Source organism: Polistes fuscatus, unplaced genomic scaffold (assembly GCF_010416935.1).
Source record: "Polistes fuscatus isolate 324 unplaced genomic scaffold, CU_Pfus_HIC Scaffold1, whole genome shotgun sequence".
Lineage (NCBI taxonomy): Eukaryota > Metazoa > Arthropoda > Insecta > Hymenoptera > Vespidae > Polistes > Polistes fuscatus.
This window is the reverse complement of record NW_025112997.1, coordinates 11,473,168-11,483,720: the sequence shown is the minus strand read 5'-3', so window position 1 is coordinate 11,483,720 and position 10,553 is coordinate 11,473,168.

Here is a 10,553-nt window from a genome sequence, read left to right as displayed (position 1 = left end):
GGGCCTAAAATGATTCGATAATTCGTAAATTTCAAAAAATTTGTATGTGTAAGCATTTGATTAATAGCAATTTTTTATATTAAAAATTAATTTTTATAACAATTCGGTTTAACATCACTAAATTGCAAACAATTTTTTTGATCGTTAAATATATAAATATATGAAATAATACGATAATATATACAACTTTATTAATTTTCTTTCGCTATCGTTTTATGGAATTAATCTTTATCTATTTCTGTTCTAATTGCCGTTTCGGACATTCCTTCAGCGAATATTTTTGAACGCAACCTTTACACAGTCCTAATATCTTAAATAATGTACATACCATGGATGCAAATAATACTATAAATCCTTAAAACAACGAAAATTGAGAGGAATCAATCTTCAAGTCTTACAAACTATTTAAAACGTTATGAATGTGAGACATAATAGGGATATATTATTTTATGCGATATATTTTATTACATATTTCTTTCGTTATCAGCAGTAGATAATACTTACTTATTCTTTTTTATATAAATATACATGTGATTAAATTAGGATAATTTCTCATAAATGATAACTTTTCTTTATAAATACTTGAGTTCTTTTTTTTCGAATAAAGCAAAGAAAAGCTTTTAAAAAAGATAAAGAAAGAAGTCATATTTGATGGTATAAATAGGAGATCATTACTTTCCCTTTCTTTTATAGTGAAGCATTGAGGAACAGCTAATCATGAGACCCCTTCGTCTTTTCATTATTATCTTCGTGCCTTCTCTCACGTTTTATAAAGATATTAATTCGCGAAGTTGGTACGACCCAACCGAGAAGCTTTAGAGAAAACAACCCGAGGTACTTTATTGAAATCAAGCGTGAGAAAATTTCTCGAGGACGTTTTATAGAACATAGAAGCTTCTGTATATGTGTCTATATATGTGAAAGAGAAATCGGAGAATTAACTGTGAGATCAACGATATTCGAGAAGCAGAGAGAAGCGAAGGATTTTAAGGGACGTAGAATCTCTCCTGCTTTTCATCGAGTTTACACTCAACGAACTTTCTCGCGGATTCAGCTCGACTCTCATATCGCTTCTATAGCAGCAGTAACAGCAGCACTAGTACTAGTACCAGCATCACCGGGGAAGAATCGCGATGACTCGAAATGCTGTGATAATCGTTCGAGAAGCGAACGACTCTTTATCTTATCGTTAGTTTTCCAAATGTAAACGCTTTCTCAAACTATCTACCACGATAGTTAACTTTATTCATGATTAAATCACAGTTATTTGTTTTTTCCAATTTTAAATGATTGATAATTATAAGATCTATTAATTCATACTTCATATTTTAATATGCTATAGATACAAGTATAATTAAGTTATTGAAAAGGAAAGGGGTACAAGTAACATTTTTTTTAATTTCAGACAAATGTATAACTACAAATTAAACATACTAAATGTTTATGAAGCATAGTGGTACATCTGAATTCCCATAATACTGTGCATTTGGAAAAGAAAGAAATTAATATAAGTTTGGATGTGGAAAGTGAGTTTGGATGATGGAAAAGTAGTGTTAGACAAACGAGCGACGAAAGAGTACTTTATAATTGTAGAGAGACTACCGAGAGTGTATTAGAGAGTACTTTACGCTAATTTTTGGAGATTATAGTGAGTTGTAAGATTTATTACCATAATTGTAATAATTAATGAGACTTATTATTCATTTTTGTATTCATATCTCATATTTCAATCCTACATAAACGTTTGTATTGGTTCATTGTTAAGGCTTATTTGAGGTTGAGCAATGATCGTATTTTGAAAATTTAAAATAGACGAAACTCGATCAGCGTAACGGGCCGGCTATGTAATATAAATATACAAGTGATACAAATAGAGAGATTTTAGATTGTGGTACGGCGTGAATTGGAAAGTAGAGCATTGAAAAAATTAATTGTATTATCTTGCTTGGTGAATACATAAATTTTATATTATTGTGGGATTGGGGAATATTCGAGAAGTATGTGTGTGTCGAAGTTTCTAGAAATATTAATAGACGATTTCTTTGTGGGCCTTTATTTGTCATATGTGTTATGGTATGAGTATGAATGGATGAGATAATGTATCGGTTCAGGAAAGAGAAAGGAACCGTTGCGTTAGATAAGAGTATTTGTTTAGGTTGTAAGGTTACACCATCTGGACTTGTCGCCTTTATGTGGCCACGTCGAAGTCTCTCGGAATCATCGGGAAGTTTCCAGAAAAAATGCTAGGAAATGACGAGAGACGATGGAGGTGATGTTGGGCATATATAGGCGACGGCAAGGACGGAAAGGTGAGGGCGTCCATAATAGTTTTGTTGATACGACGAGTGTTGGGTGTGATAGAAAAGACGGAAGACAACGGGGGACGGCGAAGGGACACGAAAGACGACGATAGGCGGCGAAGAGTCGAATACGGCGTGTTTTTCGTTAATTATGACGGTTGTCTTCGGATTACGACGTAAAGGGTTACATCTAATATCTCGTGGCGTTAGATTGTTAGTTTAGATTATAGATACTTACCATTCTATCTCTTATATTCTTAAATCGTTTAATTACTGTTGAACTTTATACCTTTAATTAATAATAAATAAAATAAATACTATATAAAAATCTTACATTATATTGTGTTATTATATTACAATATCTATGTAATTAAATTGTATTCAATACATATTCATTATTTAGAACGATTAACAAACTTAGAAGTCATTTTTCTCAAAAGCGATGAAAGCCACTTAATTATGTTTGTTTAAAAGTTAGAATAAAAAGGATTAACTATATTATAACAATTATAATCAATTTTTCATCAATAAGTAATTTTCTAAAAAAGAGGCTTATTTATGATTTCGAGAAAGAAAATAATGTTTTTTAATCAAAGAATCCAACGATGTTACAGTTAAAACGTGCTTCTCTAACTTCTTTTATCTTTCTCTTTTGCATCGATCGGATTTTTTGTCTCTCTTCTTTCTCTTCTCGTTGTTCACTCTCTTGGACTCGGAGCGAACGAGCCGTGACACATTGTTTCGTCCGAAATGCGGTCGTTCTCGGGCTTTCAGGAAACGCGCAATTCCAGTGCTTCCACGGTGAACCTCTCTGGTAATCGCGTGCGCTCGTGAAGGGTTCTCGTCGACGAGAAAGGTAGAAAAAGAGAGATAGAGAGAGAGAAAGGGAGACAGAGAGAGAAAACGAGAATAGGTCGGAGGGAAAAGAGGGGAAGAGTAGCAAGGACTATAGAATAAGAGGAATAGCAAAGTTCGTACGTGCATAAGTTGTGTCTGTGTTTCTGTAGGCACATTAGTGTGCGTAGATACATTTCTTCTTTCATGTATGAGTACATGTATGTATATATGTACGTGAATCTCGTAGTAAATGTGTATGCAAGAGAAAGAGAGAGAGAGAGAAAGAGAATATAACTATGAGAGGAAAAGAGAGAGTTATAAAGGACGGTCGCTTTAATCGACGTGTCAGGTAATCGCCGCCGAAAGTAATTTACTTCTGCGCGTGCCACCGACAAAGCCGGTTATTCTCGTGGCTCGGCACACATTTTAAAATCTAATTGAAGATCCGATTAAGGTGAGACTCTATGTTGGAAGTGAATTTCGAACGATTCAGTTCTGGTATTCTTAATAACTGACTCTTTGCAGAGAATATAGACAAAAAATGTATTTACATTAAGGAGGTCACCCCTTGTGATGGGTTAGAAAAATCGAAATTTTTTTTTTTACATAAGTTGATTCCTAAACATGTCTAGAATATGCTGATAAAATGATTTTCCAATATTTGAAGTTGTTGGAAAGTTACAGCTATTAGAAGAACACGCTCTGAAAACGCTTAGTTGAGCGTTGTGGCATCGGGCATAATGTGACGTATCGTCTTGTTATCTGATTTCTTCCAAACAAATGTACATTTATTTATATATCCATGTATAAATAGTGATTATCTTTAACGGAGGATTTCAAGGAGTTGTAAATATATTAGCGACAATGGGATGCGCGATTGGCCGCGAAGCGCATGCTTACGTGCAAACTCGTAATTAAACGCGTTTTTCTCCAAACTGTGTTTTCATAACTTGTATCTACGATATTTCAAAAACGGTTTAACCGATTGCTTTGAAATTTTAATGGTAAATTCGGCACATGTATAGTCATGGGATGACCTAGAATCATTTAGATATTCCGAGCGGTTCTATTTTTTTCGAAGCAAAATTATCGAAAATAATCATGAAATTTTAAAATTAATTTTCAAAAGGCTGTCAATTATTCAATTTTGTGTATTTTCTAATAATCCTAGATAATCCTATCGCCAAAGATTTACAGATTAAAATGCCGTTTGATTTTTTGATTTCGGATCAGCTAATCAGCCGGAATAATGGAGACACTCAAACACCTTTTTTTCAAAATGAGTATCTTCGGAGTTGTAACGGAGTAATATTAGTTTAGGATAGGATATAGGATAATCTAATCTTAGTTTGTTTAAGATAGAATAAGGAACTTATGGAACTATAGAATTAGTAAGAAAGGGTCCTTTTAAGAGAGGAATATAATATTTATTTCCGATCATGTAACGTCTGGTGGTCTAGACTGTGGAGATTACAAGAACGCTTTGTACGCACTCCCACTCTGGGGTGTTGCGTGGATTTGAAAGAAAGACGGTTGATGACCAATAATGGGTCGGAAAAGGGACTAGGACCGCCTTGCGTACCCTTTCCCCCTCCGAAGGTGGTAGGACCGATGCATAAGAAAGAGAGTTAGTCTTATGATTGCACTGGAGTTATGTCTTATGATTGTACTGGAGTTATGTCTTATAATTGCACTGGAGTTATGTATTATGATTAAGTATTAGGAAGTCTTATGGTATTATGTCGAGATATTAAGTGGTCGTATTATGTTGAAGTGTTATGTGTTCTTATTGAGTGATTATTAGTTCTTATGTCTTATGTGTTACGTCTTTTATGCTTTATGTTTTCTTACGTTTATGATTATGTTATTTTGAAGCCTTATGTTTAAGTGATTTTATGTATGATTAAATATATGTGTACTCTTAACTATTAATCCTGACAAACTGTTATCTAAATAGTAACGCCCTTTAACCCTTGCATCCAGATCAGAAGAAGAACGATCGATCATCATCTCGTTCTTTTCGTTTACAGAGTGGTCCAACTCATGTTCTTATTAGAGATTTATACTTCAAAATTTTTTTACACACTACTGAAATGTTAATAAATATACCATAAAAAATTCAAAGTCCTATCTTTTTATTGGTCGCCAAAAAGAATTCCTAAAAAATGCTTAAAAAACCGGCCGACACACGGGGTGATCCCCCTAAGAAAAAAATCTACAAAAGAGATTTAATTAAGAAAATAGGTAGAGAGAAATAGAATGAGTGAAAAAAAAGGATGTTGACTTTTTCAAAAGATTTGTATACTATGTTCCAAGTATTGGAGACAGTAAGAAGGATCTCTATAAGAACGATTTAATTGGATGCTGAATATAAAAGTTACAAAAAAAGGAACTTGTTATTTTGTTGTTTTGTATCAGATTTTATTAACAAGTTAAACGTTGAGATGAGACAGAAAAGATTGTTTATTATACCGTCTTAAATGGAAGCAACAACAATGATGAAAACAACAACAACGAAGACGACAAGATTTCTCGCTCACGTTTTATACTTTAGAATGAAGAAAGAGAAATATATATATACTCAAGGAGATCTTGAAATTATAGAACAAAGAGTAGGGTCATTGCAAACAAGGTAATAATAAAGGTGCTGGAAATAGAATGCGTAGACAATTGTGTCTGCGCTCGTTAATAAGAAAAAATTTAGAGGGATGGGTTAAGGGATGGTTACATCAGATTGAATGACAATATCAAACTGAGATGGAGGGAAGAAGTTAAAGCAAGGAATTTGATTACGTTTGAGTGTTATTACATACGAAATGTTGGCAGAGGGCGATCTCTACGTTTCGATTGTATAAAAGGAAAAAGTATTCTTGGCGCGAAGTAATTTTGTCGGGGTTGTTCAGAAAGGTAAAAAGTTCTTTCTATATAAAATATCTTATGTTTCTTTCTACAGTGTGTATATCGCAATTTGTCGCGTTCCAAACTCTGATGTTCCTAACTGGCAACGTTTACTCTCATTTTTCCAGAGCTCACGGATCGTTAGAAGCGTTTCCGGATCGTGTTTCCGTAATTAACGACTCGGATCGGATCGAAGGTTTCTCTCTCGCTCTCTTTCGCTTTTCCCCGTTCTCTTTTTCTTTCTTTCTTTCCTTCTGTCTTCCTTTCACCTATGCTCTTCATTTTACACAGTTTCTTTCTCGGTGTAGGTATAGGAGAAAAATATCAAAGTTGCCAGGAGTTTAATCTTAATTGTAATTATGAGCTTTGCCATGAACAGGAAAGACGAACGTAATACTTTTTCTTAGAGTTAATGATCAACTTTAGTCGAGGCTTCATTAAACGCGTGTTTTACCGAGATGTAGTTTTTAAGAAAAATGAAGAATTTTGTTTTATTGGCCTCGTTAAAGGCATTTCACGATTGCTTTCGATAGCTGTTTATTTGAAAAAGATGTTATGATTATTAATTTTAGTGTAATACTTTTCAGGATAATACAATAACATATCCATAAAGTTTTGAATTAACGCGGGTCACGTGGGAAGTTTGAAACGTACTCGACAACTGCAAAGTGTACACTATGAACTTCTGCTTCCATTAATTTCCATCGTGAATTTTCCTCGAGCTAGTATATTTTGCGCTCTGTGGCCGATTTCAAACTGACCAACGACAAAAGTTTCGTCTATTTTTAGAAAAGTTGGCTAGTAATTTTACGCATCTATAGACCATACCTCATCGAGAATCGGCACGAATACGATTTAATGTATTATGTAGATAAGACATTGGAATTGCAGACAGGTGTTGTATCATTTTTTAATTTTCTTTTTTTATTCATTCGTTTATTTTCAGTAGAAAAGTTTTAAAAGCTATTTTATTTCCTTCTTAAATGATTAATTTATTTATTTAAGTGCTTAAGCTTTCTGTTTATAAAATTATTGCAAAAAAATTAAGATAAAATTATATAAGATAATACAAAATAGTAATAATTCATTAAAATATAAAAAATATAAAATAAATAAATATAAAACATTAGTGATTATAAATAATATAAATAATATAAAATAAAATAATATATAAAGTACACAATATATAAAGATGAACGGGATACATAGGTAGTATTTACATAAGTTATTAAATCATTAGTAGTTTAGAAGTTCATTGTCATTAGGAGTTAAAGTGTGAGCGTAACACCGATTGCTTAAATGTATATTGAGATCTAGCAAAAAGATGAATTTTGTAATATATTGAGTTTGCATAATTGCATATTCTTGCAATGGGGTCAGTAAATCTGAGATTACTATAATAAAAGTCAACATGGAAGATGGAAGTGTGACGTGGGGACGTAAGCTAGCATTGAATTTAATAAGCTGTAATAGTGTGGGACATTCGATATGACCATTGATAATTTTAAACAAGGACTAGTTACATTCCTCCGGTCTCGCAGTAGTTATCATTAATTATTTTTTAATTACAGGATTTTTTTATCGTAATTAATTTTTCTTTTTATAAAACTGGTTAATCGCTTAAATCTAATTCTATGTTTAATTTAAAAAAAGATTATTAGACATTTTCATTGTTTGGCTTAGAAACAGCATGATGTGTCAGTCCGCTGATTACTCGACGTTTTGTTGGTGATTTATATTCCTAGAACGACCGAGATTCGCTATGAAATTATTCTGAGGCGGTAAGTTTCTTTAGCATCGAATCAATATTCTTAAGCAATTTAGCTTGAAATTTGGAGCTCGTTATGCAGAGTAATTTTATTCGAAAGGAGAGGAAGTCCTTCGTCATCCTCTTCACTTTATATTTTACTTTACATTGGATGTCACTTTGTTGCATCCGTTTCTTTTTTTTGTATTTAATAATTTTATATTTATTTGTCGTTTTCAACAAAGTTCACTCGAGCTTATCTATTAGAGAACGCAGAAGTTCCTGTAAATGTCTTTTCATTTAGTTATAATGAGTCATACCCTTCTAAAACTTATTAATTACGAGCTTGTTAAGGATATTTCATTAACAGTATTACATTATTTCATAATTTATTCTTTCGTTTTGTTCGCAATGAGGATAGTTACTGGCTTAAACAGATAAAAAAACTATATTTGCCAAAGTTCGCTCACGCGAATTGATTTTTCGATCAAATAAAATCGAGCGGCGTGTAATTACAGAATATTTGAAGAGTTGTTAAATGAAAGAACGCGTTATTTGCACAAAGGGAATGTATCAAATGAGGAATGATGTACTTAATTTGATCGAAAATTACATTTAATGTTCATAACTTCAATTCAAACTGAAAAACTGTAGATTTCTGTTTTATTTAATACTTTTTAAGAAAGGACAAAATTGAAAGATAAAAATTAGACAAATTTCAACGACATTTTAACTTAAAGATAAAAATTGTAGATATATAAATCGATCATTAGAAGAGAGGACATCTATTTTATTATTCCATAGATCGTGTATGGAATATCTATCCAACCAAGACTTGCACGTTTCCACGATCCTGGCTCTTTGCCATCGAAGGTTTATTTCTGAGGCATAAGAAACTCTCTTTTCAAGACCTCTTTTTTTCTCTTTCTCTCTCTCTCTCTCTCTCTCTCTCTCTATTTTTCTCTCTATCGACATTTGCCGACTCTCGACAGGGCCAGCAAAAGTAATGCGTAGACATTCGTTAAAAGTTTAGTTCCGTTGGTCGCACCTAAAACTATAGTAAATGGCACGTCACGTGGGAATGAAAAGGACATGTACGTAAGGATGAAAAGAAGAGTGGACAAAAGTAAGAGAGCTACGACTTGTCGATACTTTTTCAGAGAAACTCTGCTTAATATTTTTTCATTTTCTTTTCGAATCCCTTGCATGTTCTTTCATGCACGTATGCGTGCACATGTATGAATAGCCTTTGACATGCTGGACGCTTTCCATAACTGACACAACCAGACTAAAGTGCTTTTTACCTCTACGCAAAGTAGCTATGGAACTCGTGCCTACCTTCCTCTACATTTATATTTTTTTCCTCCTATTTTCGCTAGCGGTTGATTGTTCTTTATTAAAGTACGAAGAGAAGACACTCTGTGATATAACATAGGAAAATTGTGTTTCGTTCATATTGTTAATGGACGAGCTCGAAAAATTGTTATTGGTAGTACAATATAATTTTTTTATTTTTTAAATATGACGAATAAAATTAAAATGAAATAGTAATTATGAAAGCGGACTGAAAATTTTATATTATATTTATATCATTTTATTAATGAATCCATATTTATTATATCGCATACTGATATAATATAAAACAAGTGATAAATTGAATTTTCTAAAGTATAATATTTTTATAATTACTAGCATATACATAAATGATATAGGTATATAAAATAAAATACAATTCAATTTTTAACGTGACATACTGTACATTTATTGTAATGTCATAAGCTTTGCCTACTCCTAGACGTATAATTTTCTCAGTTAAAAGTTGAGATAAAATATAAGCACGCAAGTCATTTCGTGAATAAATAATATCGTGAAATAATGGAGTTAACGATGGATGGGAGGGATGATTATGTGCGTGCAAAGGGTGGCGAAGAAAAAGAGAGCAGATACAAATAGAGAGACAAAGAGAGTGAGAGAGAGAGAGAAAGGAAGAAAATGATCAATAGTGGGAGAACGCTATAACACATTATAACGGCGACGTGATGAACGGTAACGCAGAAGGATAGACGATGTATGCGGAGCGTGAGAGCGTAACATGAGGGTATACGCGTGACCATCGTCGTTAACGACGAATGCTCTGCACGCGTTACGCGGCTCGTTACACTGCAATGAAACGATAATCAAAAATAGTACGCCTTTGCGTCGATCTCGGTGTGCAAGCACAAAGCACCAACACCTCGTCTCTCACCATCTCCAACGGGAAGCATAATTAATGTCAACGCAGCTGCCAACCTCCTGCTAACGCGTTGATGACGGTGATAATGATGGCTGTGACCGATCTAACTCTCTCTCTCTCTCTCTCATACACACACGCAAAAGCCATACATTCTACTTGACCGTTGTTCCAGTTTTTCTTCTTTTTCTCATACATTCCACGAATTCAGTACTTGATTTTACCTCGAAGAAAAATTAATTTTATTAATAGAAGTTATCTTGAAACGAGAGTCATTATTATTTGCACAATCAGAGCAGAATTGAGATACATTGGGTATCATACCGATAAGATTTTATTATGTGATAGTAAATGTTTGTAAAAGACGAATAAGATTTTTTATTTTTTGTACTAAACGTGTTAGATGATTATTTCAGTGTTCTTAATAGTTTGTTTAATCTCGTGATTTCATTGTTGTAATCTGGTAATTTTAGTTGTGCTTCTTATTTATCGTCATAATTTTTCTTACTTAACCTTACGATAAGATACTTTTAGTAAACTA